At 42.7% G+C, this 23,749-nt stretch overlaps 1 protein-coding gene and 1 long non-coding RNA gene across 4 annotated transcripts in view; one reads left to right on the top strand and one right to left on the bottom strand.

Moving 5' to 3' along the window:
• NRG3 (neuregulin 3) overlaps positions 1–23,749 on the bottom strand; it is a 615,395-nt gene that overhangs the window by 377,402 nt on the left and 214,244 nt on the right. The window lies entirely within an intron of this gene.
• Positions 3,011–7,423, top strand: LOC309532815. The gene is made up of 2 exons (XR_014220035.1): positions 3,011–3,279; positions 7,158–7,423. It is a non-coding gene; the product is annotated as an uncharacterized lncRNA (long non-coding RNA).

Raw genomic sequence — 23,749 nt, forward strand, 5'->3', positions numbered from 1 at the left:
AGTCTTCACTCTCTTGGAAAGAAAAGCCCTTCAAATATAGGATGCTTTTCAAATAGAAGACTGTCCTCTGCAATTGTATGTCCATTGCTGGATTTGAGTAAGAGAAACTTAATAGATTTTGGGAAATAGAAACTGAAACAAGTGCTCCACCTTTTCGACTGGCAAAATTATAAGCACCATCCTATAAGTTCACCAAAGTTTTGCTTCTTAAGGTACTTTCAAAACTGAGGACTAATCCACAACCATCTCATGCTGTTCAAGTGTCTTCAAATGGGGGGGGGGGGTCCAGTTAGAAACATTCCTTTGTATAGTTTACAGAAGATCATTCCATATTACTGGGGGGGGGGAGAGCATCAAGAGCCAGACAATGCACTTAAACTCTGGCACAAGTTGCAGAAGACCAGACAAAGCAAGGGACAGACAATTAATCCATGTGTGATACATATTACTTCAGCTGACAGGTTTATCCCAGACAAATCTGCATGAGAGTTCTGAAAGACTTCCTTCAATAAGATACAGTGGTACCTCTGGTTACGAACTTAATTTGTTCTGGAGGTACATTCTTAACTTGAAACCGTTCTTAACCTGAGGTACCACTTTAACTAATGGGGCCTCCCGCTGCCGCCTTTGGAGAGGAACCCAGCACAGCAGTAATTTTCTGCTTTTGAGGTTAGCCACAGCTACTTCCCAATTAATAACCCTGTGAGTCTACACCTCATGATGATTAAACTCAATTCAGGAAATCCCAACTGAAATCTCATCCTGGCCATGACTTACTTAAGAGTTGTACCCAACTACATTGTATTCAGATTATATACATTATACACAGTGTGGGAAATGTGCTGTTACATCAAGGATCTGTTACATTGATAAAGGGTTGCTTTTGTTTTAGTGGTTGCTCTGACCAAGTGGATTAAAGTTCAACACAGGATGAACATGACAGTTAAAGGAAAAGGAAAGCAAAATATTTCAGGAGGAAAAAAGAAGCTTAACAGATTTCAAGAAGAGTGGCAAAATGTTTACTTGTAAGTAAAGAAAATAGTTGAAGAATAAAGAAAAGTTAAACTGACAAAGAAATGATATATTGCAAGAAGGAAAAAGAGCTAAAATGCTGTGAGACAGATGAAGTACTGTGGAAGAGAATAGAGAACAATACTGGAATGCTGTAGCAGAAAAAAGCCAAGAAAAAGCTGCAAAGTGACCCAGATGCTGTACTGAGGAATACAAATGGTTACCTATTGGCTTGGTTAGTGAAGCAGCAGTCTACACTTATCTGGATGTGTTTTCCTCTGTGATCTTTATATTTAACATATGAACAACTGTTCAAGGTGTTTCTAAAATTAATTTGCGAGGTCTTATTGCCCCCCCTCCCAACTGCATTCACTACTTTATCTGGTGTAACAAGCTGGTTACTCTAGTTTTTAGGACGTCACAAAGGTTAAAGGCCTGTTCAATGGAGGCAGTTGGAGGGGTGGGGTATTCACTTGGTAGCAGCAGTGAAGTATGGGAGGGTGAGGAGCTGGGTGTGGTTTGCTTGCTTGCTCCCTCTCTCATGGTGCAGACCACACCCTCTGCCTTTGCATCTGAACACTTGAAAATTCAGTGCAGCAATGCCAAGGTGACAAGCAGGAAGACTTAAAAGCCATCAGGTGGCCTAACATCATGACCACAAACCTGACACCCCAAAGAGCACTCCTTTGTGAATGGAGCAAAAGAGCCACTCCTAATTTGACACCCATTTGCAGTTGGCCAATTTCCATTTAGTACATCAGATACCTCTGGCAATGAGGCTAGTTTAAAAATTGTTTTAAAAAGAAGGAATTAGTAAGAAACTCCCCCTGTTAGTTGCAACTCCCCCCAAAAAAGCATTCTTGCCTGACCCCTGAATAATTTCAAACATGAATAATTTCAACCATTGTAACGTGGTCATTCTCTGGACCTGTCCAGAAATAATTCTATCCCAACTGGTGCTCTGGCTTTTAGTAGGAATTCTTATTGGAGAGGCATATAGCCTGTTCAAAAAACACAGTGCTCATAGCATATGCTCCTACCCACTTCTAGTCCCTTGCAAATCAGTAAGACAACCCCATCACCAGAAGCAGGGAGCTTCCACAGCCTTAAACAAATGGCTGTCATGCACTGGCACATCATGTGCACCAGAACTATAGAAGCATCGCTGTTGAATCTTGACATTCCTGTTTCCAAATAGGGGAACGCAGATCAAATTTTCATTGAATTGGGCTACCATCAGAAAAATGGATTGTGACAGGATTTTCAGTCAAGCTTTGGATTAGCTGCTTCAGTCCTAGAAGCCAGATTAGTTTGTGCCAAAATTTCAAAACCTATGCCCTGGAGATGGTGCTTGAAATAGCAGCCAGAATCTAATCAGGTAGTTTTGTAAGATTTCATTTTGAATGACAGCAGTCTCCATGGATCTCCTATTCATTATATATCTGCTACTCGGCTGAATTCCTCTCCCCACTCCTTCCTTTTCATAGAACTTAGAACCTGAAAATAGGTAACGATAATCTCTGCAATCAAACCAAGATGGAATTTTACATTCTATTTAAATGTTCTGCACTTAACTCTTCTGTAAGCCTGCCCCATCATCACTATTATAATTCATATATTGAAGAAATATGTTAGGTATCCAACAGAGCAGAAACAAAATAAAAGGATATACTTTGTGAGTACAGACTTTATGGAAGCAGTACCTGAACTTTGATGAGGAACACTCTTTTGCCAGTCAGAATTAATATTTGAGACACGTCACTGTTACCTCTGAAGAGGGTTATTTTTTAAAAAACGAACATTTAAGGCATTATCCAGTTTTTAAAATGACCTCCTCCATGTTTGTTTATTAGTAATTTACCTGGGCATGCTTTCAATTTATGTAAACTCCTTGGCAGAGGCACTGCCTTGGGTCCCAGGTTATGGGTGTTCAATAGCGCCTGTGATATAATGTGACATTGTGATGTCATGATGTTGTGTCATCACAATGTCACATGGCAGTGGCAGGGTAGCCTTTCTGAGGCCTCGCAGGGTCTCAGAGATTAAGTCCAAGACCTTGTGAGATCTCTGAACATAACTTCTGGTTTCTACCAGATGTCGCGATCAGAGGCCTGGCAGGGCCTCCGACATCGTCTGGAAGGCCGTGTCGGGGCTCCGATGCAAGTAACAGTAACCGGAAGTCACATCGGAGCTCAGTGTTGTTGTGGAGTGTTTTCTAAAATTCCTAGGTGAACAATTAAAGAAAGAAATAAGCAGTCTTCTCTGAGGGTGAGTAGTTTTGCTGCATCTCCCCAATGCTACTGCTTGGTTTTGTGGTTGCCATATGTCCTCTTTTTCCAGGACACACCCTCTTTTTAATGGGTATGTAAAATGAGAGTCGTCATAGCGATCCATAGTTAAAGGTAAAGTCAGAAAATGTGTCCTCTTTTTTGCTCTTCAAAATATGGCAGCCCTAAATGTGGCAATAATGGGAGCCAGTGTGGTGTAGTGGTTAAGAGCGGTAGACTCATAATCTGGTGAACTGGGTTCGCGTCTCCGCTCCTCCACCTGCAGCTGCTGGGTGACCTTGGGCTAGTCACACTTCTTTGAAGTCTCTCAGCCTCACTCACCTCACAGAGTGTTTGTTGTGGGGGAGGAAGGGAAAGGAGAATGTTAGCCGCTTTGAGACTCCTTCGGGTAGTGATAAAGCAGGATATCAAATTCAAACTACTCTTCTTCTTCTTCTTCTTCTTCTTCTTCTTCTTCTTCTTCTTCTTCTTCTTCTTCATATACCCAGGTCACAATCAAACCATACATTTAAAGCACTATTAACAGCCATGGCTTTCCCCCAGAGAATCGTAGCTTCTTAAGAGCTGCAATTTCCAGCACCCTTTAAAACTTAATTTTTTCAGGATTCCACATTCTATTAAAGTGGTATAATAGTCCTTTAAATGTATGGTGTGGAGGTGACCCCAGAAGCTGCTAGGGTGCATTCCCCCAATCCTTTTTAAACTTGCAAGTAGGGCTTTTTTTCAGCCAGAACTCACTGGAACTCAGTTCCTGCAATTCTCAGGTGGGTGTCAATGCCATTCTAAGAGAGGTGTTTATGGTGAGTTCCAGCACCTCTTTTTCTAGAAAAATAGTACTCCCTGCAAGGCTCCAGAAAGACAGGGGAAGAAGAAGAAGAAGAAGGGGGGGAGGAGTAGGGGAGGAGGAGGAGGAGGAGAGGGAGGAGGAAGAAGAGTTGGACTTGATATCCCACCTTTCACTCCCCTTAAGGAGTCTCAAAGCAGCTAACAATCTCTCAGTGGGGCTGAGAGACTTCAGAGAAGTGTGACTAGCCCAGCAGCTGCATGTGGAGGAGCGGGGACGCGAACCCGGTTCACCAGATTAGGAGTCCACCGCTCTTATCCACTACACCATGCTGGCTGAAGCATTGCCCTCACTTTGATTTGGTGTCTTGATGATGCCACATGAAGACATTTGGAAGTCAAATGAGAGGGCAATCCTTTATTCACACTGGAGACTTGTGGGTAAAGGAAGTTTGGGTGGGGTGTCCCCACCCAGTGGGGACAAGTTAAGTTCACCCACACTGCTAAACCCGCCCCCAAACTTTGAGGCCTGTAACCAAGTTTCCTCAAAGTGGGTGGAAATGTGATGGAGGAGATGACAGGGAAGTTATTAAGTTAGGAAGAAGCAGTGCAGTTTCAGCGAGGATCAAAGATTCTGTGACTGGCAAGATATATCAACTCATTAGGCCTATTGCTGTTCTAGGGCAACAGCACTGCAGTTGACACCCACACATAACTGACATACTCTGTCATATGCTTGAAATGTTGAGTGTTGCCAAACATCAGGCAGATGCACAATCTTGCTGTTAGTACCATGTAGCTGCTATTAGTTATAGCTGCTGACAGCTGACAGCTATCAGACTGATTTACATTTCAAATCTTATGGCAGTAAATCTGATAACCAAGGTTAGCATCTGCATGGTTGTTAATCATTTTTTCCCCTTTCTCACAGATATTTCGCTTGCTCTGTTGTTTTTTAAAAAGCCTGTATGCTGAGCATCAAATTCCTACAATTTGATGTATGGGGCAAATCTTTCCTAATTAGCTAAACTTCATATTTTCAGAGGAGAGAGAAAACTTAGAAAAAGAAAAAGAAAATCTAAGGGTTTGTTCTCTGCCATTAGCCATGATTTTATGGCATCAAACCACATTGGATTAGGCACACAGACAGAGAACAGAAATCTCTGCAGAGTGTCCAGCTGTTTATTTTAACATTTATTGGCCACCTTACCAAAAGAAAATAAGTAATAATTTCTGTCCAAGTAATAAAAATTAGCACAAAACCAGCAATAAAACTTAATGAACAGAGCTGTCATTAAATATAGGAAAGCAGAAAGGTTTTATTTCACAGTCCGAAAGCTGACTGGGGTGGGAGGATGTTTCACTTGCCTCCTGAAAGTGTGCAGAGAAGGATTCACAAGAAAGACCTTAGCCTGAAGCTCTTCTAATTTAGTACCAAGGGTCTGAGGAATTTTAACCAGTACAAGGGCTGTCTTCTGTCTGGATTTTCCCAGACATTACTGGGATTTCAAAGACGGAATTGACGTCTGGGGGGGGGGGGGATTTCCGAAAGGTAACCCGCTGTCCTAGATCTGGCAAGTCCATCATTGTTGTTGTTTTTAGGCGTTTTTGTAGATAACTTTCGGGTTTTCGGGGTGTCCTGGTTTTTACTTTTTGAAATATGGCAACCCTATCAGTACATTTATTAATTTATCAACTAAGCTTACATTTGTTTGCATATTACCAACTTCAAAAAAGTGCTTTATTTGTGTACTGAGGGAAGTGAAAGTTTATTTACATATGAATAAACAAAGGGCAACACACTTTGATAGACTGAAAGGCCATATTTTATATTTTCTTTGTCATTCATGATTACAGTAATACATCAGAACCGGGATTGCTCCACAAAATAAATAAGTCTGTTTTTAAGTTATAGCACCATCAAGTACAATTTCTCTCAACAACTAATCCATTAAAGGCTAGTTGATTGACTACCAACTGAACCCGAAACAGCAATGTGGCACAAAGGGAGGCTTCCTTTGCAGGACACACACAAAAGTTTAACATAAAACACCACACAATGGTAGGGAGCAGAGATGTACAGTATTAAAATCTCAACCAAAACTTAATTGAACTCAAATTCAGAGGTGAGAATACAGAAGGAAGTCAAAAGACAGAACTTGTGATGCTTCTAGGATGAGCAGAGCATTCTGCAAGTTAAATTGGAGGCTTCAGGAAGGAAACTTTTTTTTTTTACATGCATTTTAGTGGCTACACTTGGAGCATCCATTCCCATCCCCCCTTATCTACAAATGGATAAAAATCAAAATAGGTGCAAAAAATATGTCCTTTGTAGAACTTGTCAGGTGGCACTCCTGCATTTAAAACTAATATCAGAAGCAATTCTAACTTAAGTATTAGTTTAAGTCACAAAAGTGCCTCCTGAAATCATATGGGAATGATTTAGATACATGCATCTACCGAGATGGTTGGACAGTGTTCTCGAAGCTACGAACATGAGTTTGACCAAGCTGCAGGAGGCAGTGGAATACAGGAGTGCCTAGCATGCTCTGGTCCATGGGGTCACAAAGAGTCAGACACGACTAAACAACTAAACAACAACAACATCTACCGACAAGAAATACATGGACATAACAAGTTTTATGTCTTGTAACAGGCAAAAAAAATCCTGCCACCATAAGTTCCCTATCTAGTAACATAGATGTTCTGGGCACAGGGATCAGTCAACCAGAGAATCTGGGAAGAGGTTTTGAGAAGAGAAAAATTAGAGATTTTGCTGTTTAAAATATTGGAGCAGGCCAAAGGACCAATTGCCTCTGACTGGAAATAGAACATAACCAGCATGTATTAATAGACTTATCTTCCATAAATATGTCTATCCTTCTTTTAAAGCCATACAATTAACTGTTTTTCTTAAAAATGCTAAGAACAACCGAATATGAATAGCTAATTGCTATCAAAACCAAAATTTAGTTATTTTTAAAGCAGATTGGCCCAAAAACAGTGAAGATGGAGAGCTCCCACCTGTTGCAGGAAATATATTGTCTCCTCCCCTTATCATTTCCTACCTAACAGGAGCGGCACTGATAATGATCTGCTGAGTGGTGTGGTTCAGGTCAGGAGGGATCAGATCTCAGGCGTTCAATGGATGTCATCCATCCCCCCCCCCCCTTTCTCAGCTGTAGAAGTGACCTGCAAGCCGGAACCCATTTCTGATGGTTGTGAATTTGCATGGAATTACCAATCACATTTTAGCTTCCTTATACACTCCAAAATTAAATAATGTTGTAATCTGCACTGCATCTTTTGGCTACGGCAGGCTATAAATCTCAATTAATAATAGGTTGTGTTGTTTTCATTTTCCTCTCTTTTTTAAAAAGAAGCATTCAGATAAGAAATGACATATACATCTTTTATTAGCACTAGTGTTGCATTAAGGTGTAATCAAAACCATTCATCTGCTCAAGCAACTATTATGTAACTTAAACGGTTATTAATGTATTCTTGGAAATGCCAACGTATATCTTTCCCAGAAAATTCAGTTCAAAGAAGAAATCTTATAAAACATTTTCTCAAGTTCTCTCATTTAACCGCCCCCCCCCTTTTGTTTTGAAGTATTAGAAAAGTAATACAATGCTTCTGGGATTTACTTTTTTGTATCTGATCACTTGCTTCAGAGAAGTTACTTCATGCGCAGAAAAGTCAGAAGAGCAGACATCTAGCACAGCATTCTCTTGCTAAGAGCAAGCAACCACTCAGATGTCTCTGAAAGCTCTCAAGCAGCACATCTCCTGTTGTTTATCCCCAGTTTCTGATACTATCTTGTGTGCCCTCTGATCATGGAAGTTCCACTTAGGATCATAGCTAATAGCTTTAACAGGCCTGCCTTCCAGGAATTTCTCCAATCTTTTCCTTAAATCTATTTAATGTAGAGGCCACAATCACAACTTCTGGTAAGACGTTCAGGCTGTGAATCAATATTAAAAGGACAAGAAAAACCCTCATTTGTGTGTAAGGCACAAGATTGTGCAATTCTGCTTCCTTTCCAATTGCATGCTTTTGTTAAGGGACACCACACACTATGTTTACACATGACAACAACAACAACATCCCCAACATAATGTGCAGAATAGGAGTGGGGAACTTTAAGACTCTGGTCATAATTAGGACCACCAGATCTCTCTGTTTCGCCCACAAAGTGCCATTTTGACCAAAGGGCCAGTTGCCACAAGGAGGCCATCTTGGGGAGCAACCTCATAAAAAATGTAAAATGTGTTTTTAGCAGAAAGGGAATCTAAGAGGAAGGGCAGGAGGAATGGGAGCAGCACATTGCCTTGAAAAGGAGGTCCCAGGAAGTCATGGGAACACGCAACAGGGGCAGTTAGAACAGATGCAGCAGTAGGGGCTGTGAGGGTTAAGAATTTGGAAGGAAGGAGCAGAAACAGCAAGGGCTGTGAAGGACACAGTGGAATAGGAATCACTAGACAGCACCTTGCATCTTGCGGCTCTCATGCAGAGGAGAGGGGATGAGGTTATAAAACTTCCCACAGAACTGTAGAATAATTGGCTCGTTTTTGTGGAAAACAACAATTACGAGGGAAAGGGAAATTATGTAGGGCATGAGGGACACAAGATGGTCTGAAACCCATATGCAAATTGCACTCCTTGGAGGTATCAATTTGCTTGTAGCTAGATATAGGCCTTCTAATGTTAAATTATGCATACAAGAGACTGATTTGCCACAGTGCTGCTTCACACAGAGAGCAGAAGACAAAATACAGATGCTTGCCTCCACAGCGTTTGGAAGCCACAGTATCTAATTCACAAAGCAAACAGCATTGTACTATCTGCTTATGGTTTTCCAGATGCTCAGCCTGAGAGAGAGAAGCTACTAAACTAAAATTAGGGTTACTAGGGAAATACTGGAGTGTCTGAAACAGTTATCGGGGTCAATGGGTTTCTTAAGGAACATGATACCATGCACACATGGCTGGCTTACTAGGAAAAAGGGGAATTTGTGTGGTCTTAATATTCACACCATAGGAAGAAATTAGACGAAATGCTGTTGAAGTTTAGCTAGGCAAAAGAAAAGAAAAAGTTTATCACTTCAGGAGAACTATTCTCCCCTCCCCAGTTTCAGGATAAAATAATTGTTCCAGGACCCATAATTATGTTGGTTACAGAACTGCACCATCTGGAGAAGGCTCTCCACCAATAATATCATTTTAGCATCTCTGATTTGTCCCTGTCTACACCACACTTAAAACACTATCCACGACTTTCCCATAGCCTGTTAAGGAAAGTAGAAATAAAATACATTAATAACATGTAACTTGAGGTACCTCAAAATCCACACCTATTGACCATGTCTCAGAGGCTCCTGCCGCTAACAATAGACCACAACACAAAACTCAGCACAGGATTGACTTTCACATGTTAGTAGCATGAAATATTTTTCACTGTGCCTTGAAATACTTCACCATATAATATGACTTATGGCCATTGATCCTATGAAACACTTGCTCAGGAAGTGAGCCCCATTGAACACAACTGTCATGACTTCCAGCTGCAGCGAAACATCCATAGAACTAGGGTGTTTGAAGTCTGGGGCCTCACCTTTTCACAAAGCTCCCACAGTGGTACCTTGGGTTACAGACGCTTCAGGTTACAGATGCTTCAGGTTACAGACTCCGCTAACCCAGAAATATTACCTCGGGTTAAGAACTTTGCTTCAGGATGAGAACAGAAATGGCAGCGGGAGGTCCCATTAGCTAAAGTGGTACCTCAGGTTAAGAACAGTTTCAGGTTAAGAACGGAGCTCCAGAACGAATTAAGTTCTTAACCAGAGGTACCATTGTATTGCTAAAGTGGAGAAACGTGCTAAGAGGAAAGCACGCTTGGCAAATCCACACCATGATCAACTCCTGCCCGGAAACCAATGTCCCCACTGTGGAAGGACATGTGGATCCAGAGTTGGCCTCCACAGTCACTTACGGACTCATTGTTAAAACCGTGTTTATTGCTATCCTTTCTCCTCTCAGTTTCCTCTTTTCCAGGCAAAACGCACCCAGCTCCTTCAACTGTTCCTCATAAGGCTTGGAAGGGACCATGAGGGCCTCTACATACATACATACATACATACATACATGAATAACATGATGCATGAGAGGTCAGGCATTGCAGAGGTGATGCAGTACGCCCATGGATACCCTGAGCTACTTTTCAAATGCCTGGCAGTCATTGTTATATCAGAAAGTATGTGGTACACTTGCACTTCCTGCAAATGTGTGATATTCAGCATATATTTTAATATGTGTAGATCCCCTTCAAAAGCATCACAGAAAATAAATGGGTGACTCTTAGTGAACATTAAAGGTAAAGGTAAAGGTACTCCTGCCCGTACAGGCCAGTCGTGTCCGACTCTAGGGTTGTGCGCTCATCTCACTTAAGACACTTCCGGGTCACGTGGCCAGCGTGACGAAGCTGCTCTGGCGAGCCAGCACCAGCGCAGCGCACGGAAACGCCGTTTACCTTCCCACTATACAGCGGTACCTATTTATCTACTTGCACTTAAGGGTGCTTTCGAACTGCTAGGTGGGCAGGATCTGGGACCGAATGACGGGAGCTCACCCCGCTGCGGGGATTCGAACCGCCGACCATACGATCGGCAAGTCCTAGGCAATGAGGTTTTACCCACAGCGCCACCTGCATTCCTAGGAGACTCTTAATTTCTGCACTATGTGAAATAGTTCCAACAAGCAAAACATGCAGCAACTGCAGCCAACAGTATTTTTCAGAATTTTTCCAGTATCTCGGCTTCTGGTAGAACACTCTTGACAGCCCCCTCCCTGCCTTTGCAGTCAATCCAGATGAACCAAAATAGTACCCATTAATAAAAAATAAGCTCCAAAGCCAATTAGCTCAAGTACTCTTTAGCAAAACTTTCTCAGGATTTGCATCTGGGAGAAAGAGAGTTTTTCGTGGGTACAGCTATACACATAAGAGTTCTTGACACACATTATAATGAATGTTCACAGACTGGGGGCACAGCCTGTTGACACAATATTGCTCCCTCCCTCCATGCATATGATCTTTGTATTTGGCAGCCAACTCTATGCAACTGGTGAGACACAGCATCTGCTTACAGTGAACTATCTATGCCAAAAACAATTTTAAAAGATGCAGCTTTCTTGCACCCAGGAAATTTATGAGTTATGCAAACAATTGGGGGTGGGTAGACCAGTTGCTGAAAAGGATAATAAATAAATTAATCCCCAGACTTATTTACTTACGTATGTATTTTAGCACGTTCTTCAGCATGTGATGCCAGGGTGGGATTCAACATAATTAGAACAGCAACAATTGTAAAGCTATAAAGAGCAGACAAAAATACAACACTAAAATTGAGTCCTAGCTACATGAATCGCAGCAACGCCCAAGATTCCATAAACACTGAGGCAAAGAGGTAGGTCTTTGCCAGGCACTAAGAGACCAAAAGCTTCAGTGCCAGATGTGCTTCCAGGTATCCTCTCCCACTGGATTCAGCTACAAATAGATAAAACATGCGTCCAAATATAAAATGTGTACATATTCATTTGCCCATGGAAAGGGAATGCTTGCTTCAACAGTGAAGCAGCTCAGAGTGGGAGCTTGTATAGGAGCTGGAAGCTCTACTCCTTCCTGGCTCTCAGGGAGGCCCTGATCCAAGAAGGTTATTCCATGCACTTCCTTCCCTTCCTATGTTACCTCATGTGTTCTGCAGCTGAGGCCTTGAAACTCCTGCTTGGCTCACTCTCCCCTCTACTCCTGTGGCCCTGGGGGGGCATGCAGAAGGGTCTGAGAGCTATCCAGGCAGCTGGTGTGGGACCCCAAGTCCTGGGGCAGGGATGTCTGGTTGGAACAGTTCTTTGAGGTCACTGGCAGTGTGTAGATAGTATTATTATTATTATTATTATTATTATTATTATTATTATTATTATTATTATTATTTCCATCGGTCCATAAATCTTAGGGTGCTTCACAACATAAAATTACAACATAAGAAAAACAAAAATAAAAATCAGAACAAAATAAACTAATAATCCCCGCTTCTCAGGGTCAATAGGAACCCCTAAGAGGCTAGCAAGGCAGATCTTCAGGGTGGGGGGTTCCTACTTCCCTGCTCCTCCTCCTGAGGAGACTTCAAAGTTTGAGCATGTCTGTACCCTAAGAGTAGAACACTTGCCTACAGCTTAAATCATATCCTCTCCACACACAACAAATCTACTATGCACACAGCAAATTCTGGGCATATCAGAGCTGGCCCATCAGCAAAGAGATTGGCTGGTTATTTTGCATACAGGCCTAAACAGATTGCTTTTCAGACCCTTTTTGAATAAATAGAATGGGATAGCAACAGCACCCCCTAGATTTAGGGCTGATTCATGTATTGCACATTAGACATTCAGAGTTTCGTATCTCCTCAAACACTAATGTGGTGAAGCGAGTAGAGTTCACAGTGTAACCAGAGTCTGAGAAATGTGGAGTCCAGTCTCAATAGGGAGGTGAGGGTGAGCAGAATGAAATGAAGGATGACAGGATGGGGTTACATAGGGCTGCGCAAGCACAGCCCGACCCACAGATGGGACTCAGAACATGTCTGTGTCAATGCCCCCCATTGGTTGTATTAGGTTCATTTTGAATTCAAAATAAACTGCACATCAGCAACTGGTATACTGGCATAAATGCATCCTGCTCAGGGGAATTATATGGGCATGGTTTCTGAATCTTTTCAGTCTGTAACAGTCATAACATTTTACACAGTAAAAGCAACTGTTAGCCTGTCCCCCCACATTCTATCTTTTTCTCATGACCTGAGGTGTCAAAGACAAATGGTACCCAAGTCACTGCCACAGACCTGTTTCTTCATGCTTAGCCCAGGTGAGAAAGATGGAACTAGAAACCAAGGTCCCGAGCGGAGAAGGAATTTGTTGAACAGGGCTTCAGAAGGGAAGGGAGAAGTGGACAGTGCTGAATGGGGAAGCTGATTTGGAGTGGCGATATTAGAAGTTCAGGTTGCTTCAAGAGAAATGAAAGGTAAGAGGTTTGGAACCCTCCTCCTTGACTGTGAAATTTAATGGACAGCAGTCAGTAATACTTTTATGTAATCCATCATAACTCTGCATAGTGCAATTGCAGATATGAGATTCAGCAATAGATTTTAACAGCAATGTTTACATAATATTCCAGTTAATTATAATAAAAGATAAATAAGAATCAATGGACCGTGAATAAAAAAAGTCATCACATACTAGAAAGATCCAGAGCTGAATTGACACAAGAAAAATTGTTATAATATGAAGTCTTAAGTTTCTACTTTGGCTTATTTTGAAATTATATATATATATATATGCAGGTTTTGGTGTCTTCGGGTGTCTTCCCGTGTAAGAGTCGGGGTGTCTGTGCGACGTTTCGACGAGGTCTCACTCGTCATCTTCAGGCTGGTGTTTTCGGCTTCTTGTTACTGGAACAGAGCTCTGTTCCAGTAACAAGAAGCCGAAAACACCAGCCTGAAGATGACGAGTGAGACCTCGTCGAAACGTCGCACAGACACCCCGACTCTTACACGGGAAGACACCCGAAGACACCAAAACCTGCATTCCTGTACCCGTGAAAATCTACGAAAGCAAATATATATATATATATATATATATATATATATATATATATATATGCAGGTTTTGGTGTCTTCGGGTGTCTTCCCGTGTAAGAGTCGGGGTGTCTGTGCGACGTTTCGACGAGGTCTCACTCATCATCTTCAGGCTGGTGCTTTCGGCTTCTTGTTACTGGAACAGAGCAGAATCTGGTGTTTGAGTTCCTATAAATACTGTTGAGGGGTGTGGTGTATAGCCTCCAACGTTCTGGGCAGAGAGGAAGTTCCTAGATTAGTGTGCCTTTTCTTCTTTTGTTCCTTAATTACTTGAGGGATATCTTGAGTGATTTCATGAGTGATATTCTGAATACCACTGGGTGGGTCATTAAGTGTAGATTAGTTGCTAAAGCTTATATATATATGCATATATATATATGCATGCGCAGGACTGATGCTGATGTTTTGATATTAACATTCACCTGTTTTGATTGACATGAATGCAAAAGGTTTCCTAGATTCTATGACACATTGGCTGTCAAATTCTATCAACTGCTGAATGTCTGATGTTTTCAGCTATTGACATCAACTGGATACTAGCTATCAAACAGTATCCAATGTTGCCACAGAAAGAAAAAAAGGTGGATACCACATTAAAGAGAAATCTGACACCACCAGATGTTCCTAATTCAATCTACTTTTAACCTCTGCAATCTAGTTTCAAGCAGCAAGGTCTAATTCACAATCACACTGACCTTGGTGGTAAAGCAAGTGTCAGAGCAGGGAAAGAATGAATGCTCGTGAATAATATATGCAGCATTTGGACCACCAGAAGGTTTTCCTTAATGTGGAAGTCATGTATGTGTGCCTATGTCATCCTTATTCCCCATCATCATGCATAATTCACCAAGCCACAAGCAAGAAGACACTTTCTGTTTGGGCTGGAACTAGCGCCTATCTCCTGAGCTCTTGATAGGAGCACACAACCTCATTTTTAAATGCACACCTCTTTTTTCTTCCGCAATGCCATTGTTATCAACAGGAAGAAGATACTAGAAACTTGAGTCTACAGCAGATATAGGAAGCCAGCTACACTTCTAGCTGGGAGGGTAGTAAATACTACATCCAGCAGAAGTGGTGGATGTAGCACCCTGGACAGCTTCAGGTGCAATGGTAATACTCAAGACTGAGACCTTCCTCCTCAACTTCTGTTTCAAGAAGGTTTGGGTGTCATGGGCATCTGGCTCCAGATCCCTCTCACAAAAGTTTAGATCATGCATGAATAATCTTCTCTCAGAACCAATGAACTCCACCCTACGCCTTTGTTAGGAATAATGGTTTCAGCAGAAGACATAGCAGAAGAGATAAGCTCTTATTTACAAGTGCCAGGCAGACACCTAGCATTAAGTCCTTTCCAAATACAAGAACAGCAGTACAGCATAGATGGTTTAAATACTATTTACAGTTTTAACTGCCTTCTCATCAAAGTGCAAGACTGTTCAGAGAGCATGTGAGCCCCTCAGTACGCCATAAATGGTGCTTCCAAACAGCATGCACGACTTTTCTCTGCTTCCGTGCCGAGGCATCTGAAACAGCCAGCTTGGAGTCAACAACATTTTATGCTGCCAGAAACATTTGTGTTACTGCCAATTAATCTGTGGTCGAGTAATTGGAGAGTGAAAGGAGTGGATGTCAGTCTAGTTATAATGCTGTGCCTTTATATTTAATGAGTAATGAGATCTGTCATATCTACAACTACTAATAGGAGGGAGACAGCTGTGGTTATTAGCTACTTATGAGAATAAAGCATATTTACTAGTAAATCCTCACTTAAATCATTCCTGTTTCCAGAAATTACACTCTCCTTACTATTAACACAAATGACATGGAGGTCACATGAATGCTAAGGGTGTGTAAGGCCATCATCATTTTTCTCAGAAGGAATTTTGACAGTCCATCCAAGCTGAACACTGCTAGAGGCATATTTTCTCCCCACCACACTGTTCTAGATACGAGCAGTTCCCACTACTGTTTTCAAGCTTAGAGCAGCTGAAGAGATCAAACTGAGGTCTCCCCAACCAGTTAGCTATTTGCATGTGTGGGTGGTGATATTTTTCTAGAAAAAGAGGAACCGGAACTCACCATGAGTGCCTCCCTTATTCTCTTATAATGGCAATGGCATTCACCTGGGATGTGTTGGAACTGAGTCCCAGTGAGTTCTGGCTCAAAAAGAGCATGGTGCTAAGTACCCAGGCAGTGTGGGGACAAGTCAATGACCATGAGAGGCCAACACCACGCAAATTAGCTCTCACCCCATGTATAATTAAATCACAAGGGAAATGTGCTTTGTATAGCGAATTGGGGGTCTGGCTTCTCCAAGTGAGCTTGATGGATATTTCTCAGGAGAATTCTAGTTTCTCGAGAGTGTGAGTCAGACCAGACTTTGGGTCCATGGCCTTCCCAGTTTATCAGAAGCCATGGCTGGTGCTAACAATTGGGAACGTTGAACAGTTGCTGAGAGCCAGACCAGTTTGGAGGTCAAACAGGCCAAGAGCCACTGCTGTTGGTTCTGGGACACTCTCTCAATTCTATGGTGACATGGCCAAATCAGAGGGAATGATTGCACAGCTTCTTCTGTCATACCCCGCTCCCCTCTGAATAGTACTTCAAGACTGCAACAGAATGAGAGGGGCTCACTGATGTTATCCTGCCCAGCATATCACAAAACCTGGCACTGCAGATCCTGCTGAGCCTCGCAACCCCAGCCTCATTCTTGTAGCTCTTGCTTCATCCATGGGAAACCATGTTGATTCATTCATATTGTCATGGCTTGGCTTCAAAAGGGTTAACCTAAGCCCTGCCCTTGTAAAGGCTGGAGTGTCAGCATTTTTTCCTGCCTTGGGCTACTGGAGCAGCTGAGCATCTGGAGATCTGAAAGCCCTTAATTCCCCCCCCCCCATGTTGCCATTCTGCAGTTGGCTGGTGCCTGTGTTTTGTGTATATGTATGCGGCTGACATGGATCATTACACACTGTAACCACTCCTTTGAAACCATTACAAGATCAATGCCGAGCTGGTTCAAGGATACTGCTAGGTGTTTTGATTGGGCAGAACCTTAGTGTGCTTTGCTAAATGAGGCACAACAGTATGGATTGAAATTGGGGAAGGTGGAATTAAAACTCACCAGGAGCAGTAATAAAACCTCTTGGGTTTTCCCACTCCTCGCCAGCCTTTATGATTATTATTTCTTTATAATGCTCTGAACATTTAAAAGATTTTTACAGGCTAGTCTGCCCTATGGTGCAGCAAATGTCTTGTTTAGTGGGCAAAGTTCCCAGACAAAAGCAAAAAAGATGCATTGGATATTACCGCTCTTCCTGCTTGCACGGTAAAAATGTCATCCCTGTCTACTATTCAGCTTAGCAATTCAGACCCCATGGTACTGGCAGCAAGAAAGAGGCCTTTGAAATTACCTTTAATTATGACTGCTCAGGCAAATTGTAAGTTGAGAAACACAGAGACTAATTCTTCAAGTAATGTTTAGAAAAGCAATACTACAGTGTGATCTAAAGGATAGAAACAGAGAATTTAAAGATCTGAGCTCAGTTGCTATGAGATCCAGTGGAACTGCCACGTAGGTTTGGTGAAACCATTGTGTTTCAATCTGAATTCTCAACATGCAAAATTGGCCTTATAACAACGGTAGGTGTGACAACTAAACATAGTTCGGGGAAAATTTAAATGTGAAAGTAATTGAACATGTTTCAGTTCATAGGGCTATAATTTTATGTGCACCACCAGGTTACCAGCTTCACTTTGTGGTGTTGAAACTCCTCCTCCCTCCTGGCAAATGTTCCACAGGTCAAGTCTAAAATGTTGGTGTAGTATCACTCAAGCACACTTAGATATCTACCCAGCAATCCTTCTACCCACCCACACGTACCATGCAACATCCTGTACACGTGTGTTTGTCATTAACCTATTGTGACTATTTCCTGGTTCATGAGAGGCAGGCAAGAGTACAAACCTGACTCTCTACCCCAGCCAGGGCCATTTGCTCTCTTGCTCTGGTATAACAGAGTGATGCCCCCTCGTTCAAAGGGCTGACCCAAGAGCAGGTCCAGGGACAGGCTAAGCCCCCAATTTTTTTAATGGAGCCATCACAGACAGCTTGGGACATGTATGTAGAGGAATGCCATTGGCCTTTGTCTTCCTGGCAACTGTCTCTCTCCCAACAGAGGTCATCATACACGGTGACCAAAGCAGTTTTTGTGTCAAAACTGGGCCTAAACTCTGATGGAAATGGATCTATAAAATCAATTTCCCCTACGAGTGCCTGGATCTGGTCTACCTACTCAACAACCTTGCCCAAGAAGGGGAGATTGGCAACTGAGATCTTTCGAATCCATGGAGAATTTCTTGAGAAATGGTTTTACCACTGCCTCCTTCAAGCAAGCAAAGGCCATCCCCTCCCACAAGCAGGCATTAATCACCTCCTTGGCCCAGCCAGTTGTCCCCTCCCTGCTAGGGGGCAAGGGTCCAGAGAACAAGTAGTTATCAAAATGAGATAGCCATACTAGATTCCAATGCTAAATGTTTGGTATAAATATTAAAATGCAGATCTAACACTGAATCTAACACTGAATATATATATATATATATATATATATATATATATATATATATGTTATATATATATATATATATATATATATATATATATATATATATATGCAGGTTTTGGTGTCTTCGGGTGTCTTCCCGTGTAAGAGTCGGGGTGTCTGTGCGACGTTTCGACGAGGTCTCACTCGTCATCTTCAGGCTGGTGCTTTCGGCTTCTTGTTACTGGAACAGAGCAGAATCTGGTGTTTGAGTTCCTATAAATACTGTTGAGGGGTGTGGTGTATAGCCTCCAACGTTCTGGGCAGAGAGGAAGTTCCTAGATTAGTGTGCCTCTTCTTCTTTTGTTCCTTAATTACTTGAGGGATATCTTGAGTGATTTCATGAGTGATATTCTGAATACCACTGGGTGGGTCATTAAGTGTAGATTAGTTGCTAAAGCTTTTGTGTCTTGACCTCTTGAGCTTGTGAAGAGTTTTTCTGAGAAGATGGCTGTGCTGCATTTAGTTGTGCTCTGGCTTGGCTTCGTGTATAGGGGCGAGCTGTGGTTTTGTGCCTTGTGCCAGCCAGATCTGTATATATATATGTTTGCTTTCGTAGATTTTCACGGGTACAGGAATGCAGGTTTTGTTGTCTTCGGGTGTCTTCCCGTGTAAGAGTCGGGGTGTCTGTGCGACGTTTCGACGAGGTCTCACTCGTCATCTTCAGGCTGGTGCTTTCGGCTTCTTGTTACTGGAACAGAGAAGCCGAAAGCACCAGCCTGAAGATGACGAGTGAGACCTCGTCGAAACGTCGCACAGACACCCCGACTCTTACACGGGAAGACACCCGAAGACAACAAAACCTGCATATATATATGTTATATATATATATCTGTTCCAGTAACAAGAAGCCGAAAGCACCAGCCTGAAGATGACGAGTGAGACCTCGTCGAAACGTCGCACAGACACCCCGACTCTTACACGGGAAGACACCCGAAGACACCAAAACCTGCATTCCTGTACCCGTGAAAATCTACGAAAGCAAATATATATATATATATATATATATATATATATATATATATATATATATATATGGCAGGGCAAGATTTGGCTGATATGCTTGTTTCAAAGTGTTTGCTATATTTAGCTCACACAAAGACAAAATTGGATTCTGAAAATTATTTCCCTCCGGCTCTGCCCAAATGTTTAATTCTATGAATTGTTTCAAATTTATGGTATGAGCGACCTTGAGCTACTATAGAAAAGCTACATAATAAAGATACCGTGGCCAATTATATCTCTCTGCTAAGTTCTCTCTATATAAAAAGTACGAATCACTGTGAATCAAGTTCTTCCCTGTAGAATTTTAATCAGGAAGGATGACGTTCGGCACAAGCCTTGCGCCTCCAAATGAAGCGGGGCCATAACTCTCACAGTCCTTGACCATTTGCCACATTGACTGGGGCAAATGGAAGTCGGATGCTGACATTTGGAGGGCACGAGGCTGTTCTATACATTATGGCTGAGCTCATAGGTTGCTGCTCTAACAGGAGATGGGGAAGGAAGCCCCCTCCTGCCTGTTTTAGGGTTCTTACTGAAAGGCAGCAGGAAAGGCTTAAGGCAGGGCCTCCCAACCTTGGGTCCCCAGCTGTTTTTGGACTCCCATCATCCCTAGCTAGCAGGACCAGTGGTCAGGGATGGTGTGAATTGTAGTCCAAAAACAGCTGGAGACCCAAAGTTGGGAAACTCTGGCTTAAGGGAAAGGCCTACGAATGTTTCACCTCACGTTATTGTTCTGGATGGTTAAAAAACAAGCAAACCAATCCTCCTGTCAGGCTGGGAATATCCTGTCACTCACCCAGTTTAGGATATTCCACCATTCTCCAGCAGAGTTTCTCTTCTTCCAGCAAAGGAAGCGCCTCATGTATATGCCAAACAAAGCTTCAGTAATAAAGGAAATTGTCGCACAGTAACATGCCAGGAGAAACTAAAACAACACCAGGAGGCAAGGAGGACAGTTGGCCTCTCCAGCTGAACTTCCCTGAACAGCTGAAGGGAGGGGCCGATTCCGGAGCACAGCACAAAAGCCCCGCCCACTAAGATGACAGACATTCTGCTAATCAAATGAGGCCCCAGGTTTCTGCTTCATTGTTTCCTCTCACGCTCTTCAGGATGCAAGAACTTTGCAAAGAGCGGTAGGCGGGCATCCTGACATGCCGGAGCGGATTTTCACGCACTCCTTAAGAATTAACGGAACTAGGAAAGAAGAACTTAAATATTGTATATACATTGTTTATTATATGTTCTGTATAAGTTTTTGTATTGATATTGTTTGTTTGCTTTCATTTCATTTTCATTCTTTATTATTTTTATGTTCAGTTGCTAAGCAGTTGGCTCCTTACCTCTCTCGCCCTGACCTAGCCACTGTGATCCACATGCCGGTCACCTCCAGACTGGATTATTGTAACTCACTCTAAGTGGGGCTGCCCTTGAGACTGACCCAGAAACTCCAGTGGGTTCAGACTCCTTACGGGGTCCTTGCCGCAGGATTACATTCACCCAGTGCTATACCAGCTGCACTGGCTCCCGGTGGAGTACAGGATCAGGTTTAAGGTGCTTTAAATCCCTATACGGCCTAGGACCCTCGTACCTATGGGACCACCTCTCCTGGTATGTCCCACAGAGGACCTTACAGTCTTCAGACAAAAACATCTTGGAGATCATGGGCTACAGGGAGGTTAGGCTGGCCTTAACCAGAGGCAGGGCTTTTTCAGCTGTGGCTCCAATCTGGTGGAATGCTTTGTCACAAGAGACTAGGGCCCTGTGGGACTTGACATCTTTCTGCAGGGCCTGCAAGACAGAGCAGTTCCACCAGGCCTTTGGCCAGGGCACAGCCTGACCCCCTCCTTTGGCAGTCCTCACAGAACTCTAGCCCAATGGTTGCCACTAATTTGATTTGAACTGATTTTGTAATGAACTGATTTTAGAATGTTGTATTATTTTACTGTTCTTAGCCCTCTGAGCCTGGCTGAGGAGGGCAGGATGGAAATAAAAATGTATTATTATTTTTATTATTATTATTGTATGAATGTGAATGTTTGTGCTATTATATATATATATATAGAGAGAGAGAGAATTCATGGATGTTACAGTACAATGGTATATGCATGTCTGATCAGAACGGGACACCTTTGTGTTTAATGGGTTCTACTCCCTGGTAAAGGGGTACAAGGCAGTGATCCAGGTTTAGGATTGGCGTTTGGGTTAAATCAGTACCTTTAACAGCTCTCTCTCTCTCTCTCTCTCTCTCTCTCTCTCTCTCTCTCTCCAAGCAGGACCAGGTTGAAGAGAGGCAACAATGACTGTGCTCACTCCAAAGGCCCATGGGGCAGCCATTTTGTAAATCTCAGCACTCTCTCAAAATCCAAACTGTGCCCTGTGGCCCTAAAGGTTGGTGACACCTGGCCCATGTTATGGTAGCACTTAGGGGCAAGACTGTCCTGGGGGGGGGGGTTAGTGAAGACGCACTCAGCACACCCCCCCATGGAAGATACTATCATATAAAGACTCAACAGATGACTATACTCCAACATCATGGCTTTGGACTCCCAGGCACTGATCTGCTGAAGGAGAAAGAAGACGATGAGTCAGGGTACAGCATGTGTCCCATTTCCACAGTACATGGAAGAAATCTTGTGTTGTGCAAAGAGATGACCAAAGAACCTCTCCCCCCCCCCATCATAACAGATTATTGGTACTGTTTAAGTGCTGCTTATGGACACCACTGCAATAACGCAAACTGGAGGAGGGGTAGCTGGACTATGCAGTCTCCCTTAAACTACCCAGCCAATTTTAAAGCTGAAAGTGCTGAATTCTCTCTCTCTCTCTCTCTCACTCACACACACAGACACACACACACACCTATTCCCCCTTATACGGATATGCTGTTGTGCATACTGGGGCCATTGTGAAGGCAACAATCAGAGCTGTAACTGTATTAAGGAATTGTACCGAGTAAATACAGATCACAATCAACTTGCAAACAGAATTTTAATTAAGTGCTGCCAGGAAACTGCAATAAACTCACCATACCTCATGTTTTATTATATTATTTCTATCTCTTTATCATTTGTGTGGCAGCAAAAGCTATGGAAGATGGGGTTTGGCAATGCAGAGAACAGCAGTGAAATGGATACAAAAATAATGGCATAAATAATGCCACCATGGCTCCCGGGGGAATAGGATAGTCTGTAAATCTAAATAAAAGAATGAACAATATGGATGGCGATTAGAATCCAGTTTCTCCTACTTACTTTATATGCATTAAACAAGAAATGAGCTTGTGTTATCTCAGCCACGAATATGTAAAGAGAAAACACTCTCTCTCACTGTGTATTATTTCAATACATTGATCATAATAGATACAGAAAACTTAAAACAAAGCAGCGATTGGGGGTGAGAGTAAGCATGTAAATGATACAATATTGTGGATTTACATAGGTGGTTACATGAGTAACAGGATCTCACCCAAACATCCTGATGAACAAGGTTTGTATAATCTTTCCCTGTCCTTTTAGTCTGGAACCAGAACAATTCCCATAATTCCAAGACACATGGCAAATGTACTGCACAAACTTGCCAGCAGGCATCTGTAAGAGGGTGGCAAGCTTGGGCGCTGTTTGGGCCACAGAACCAACAGAAGGACCATTGCCCTACAGCACCATGATGTTCATTCAGTTTGCATGCAGCACCAAGGTTAGGTGCCCTGGAAGCAGGATGCCTTGTCTGAGGGCCCATAGTTCTGGAGTTCATTGGCAGTGTGACAAACTGAGACCTCTCTGACATAACCTTAGCATAGAAAAACATTGCTGCATGCAACCTGCTCTAGTAATGTTAGAAAGTCTGTGTCAAATGTAAGAAGAAAGAAGTCCTTTACTGAAACAGGATTGCCATCTAACTGAGGAGAGACCAGCCTGAATGTTTGCTGTTTCATTTCTGGTTTTCGGAGCAGGAAAGCAAAGGGCGAGGTAGCACCTAAATTCTACCTTCCTTTTTTGGAAGGCGTATGATGAATAGACTCCTTTCCTTTATCACTCCTGTAACGCAGAAGGTTGGCAAAAGAAATGGCTCAGCAAATAAAGATGTGGGAGTTGCCTGGTGTGCAACAAAAAAGCAAAGCTTCTGCTGCTCAGAGGGGAGTCTGCACAAAGCTTAAGGGCCATTTTCATACATGCATGCTCATCACTTGATGTCAGCAACCTAAAGCGATGGTTTGCATGCGTGGAATAGCCTTCCCAGAACAACTGAGGCACAACATCAGGCAGAACTTTCTGATGGTAAGAGCTATTCAAGAGTGGAACAGACTCCCATGAGAGGTGGTGGACTCTCCTTCCTTGGAGGCTTTCAAGCAGAGTTTGGATGACCACCTGTCATGT

The sequence above is a fragment of the Podarcis vaucheri genome (genome assembly GCF_965113315.1).
Source record: "Podarcis vaucheri genome assembly, chromosome: 5".
Lineage (NCBI taxonomy): Eukaryota > Metazoa > Chordata > Lepidosauria > Squamata > Lacertidae > Podarcis > Podarcis vaucheri.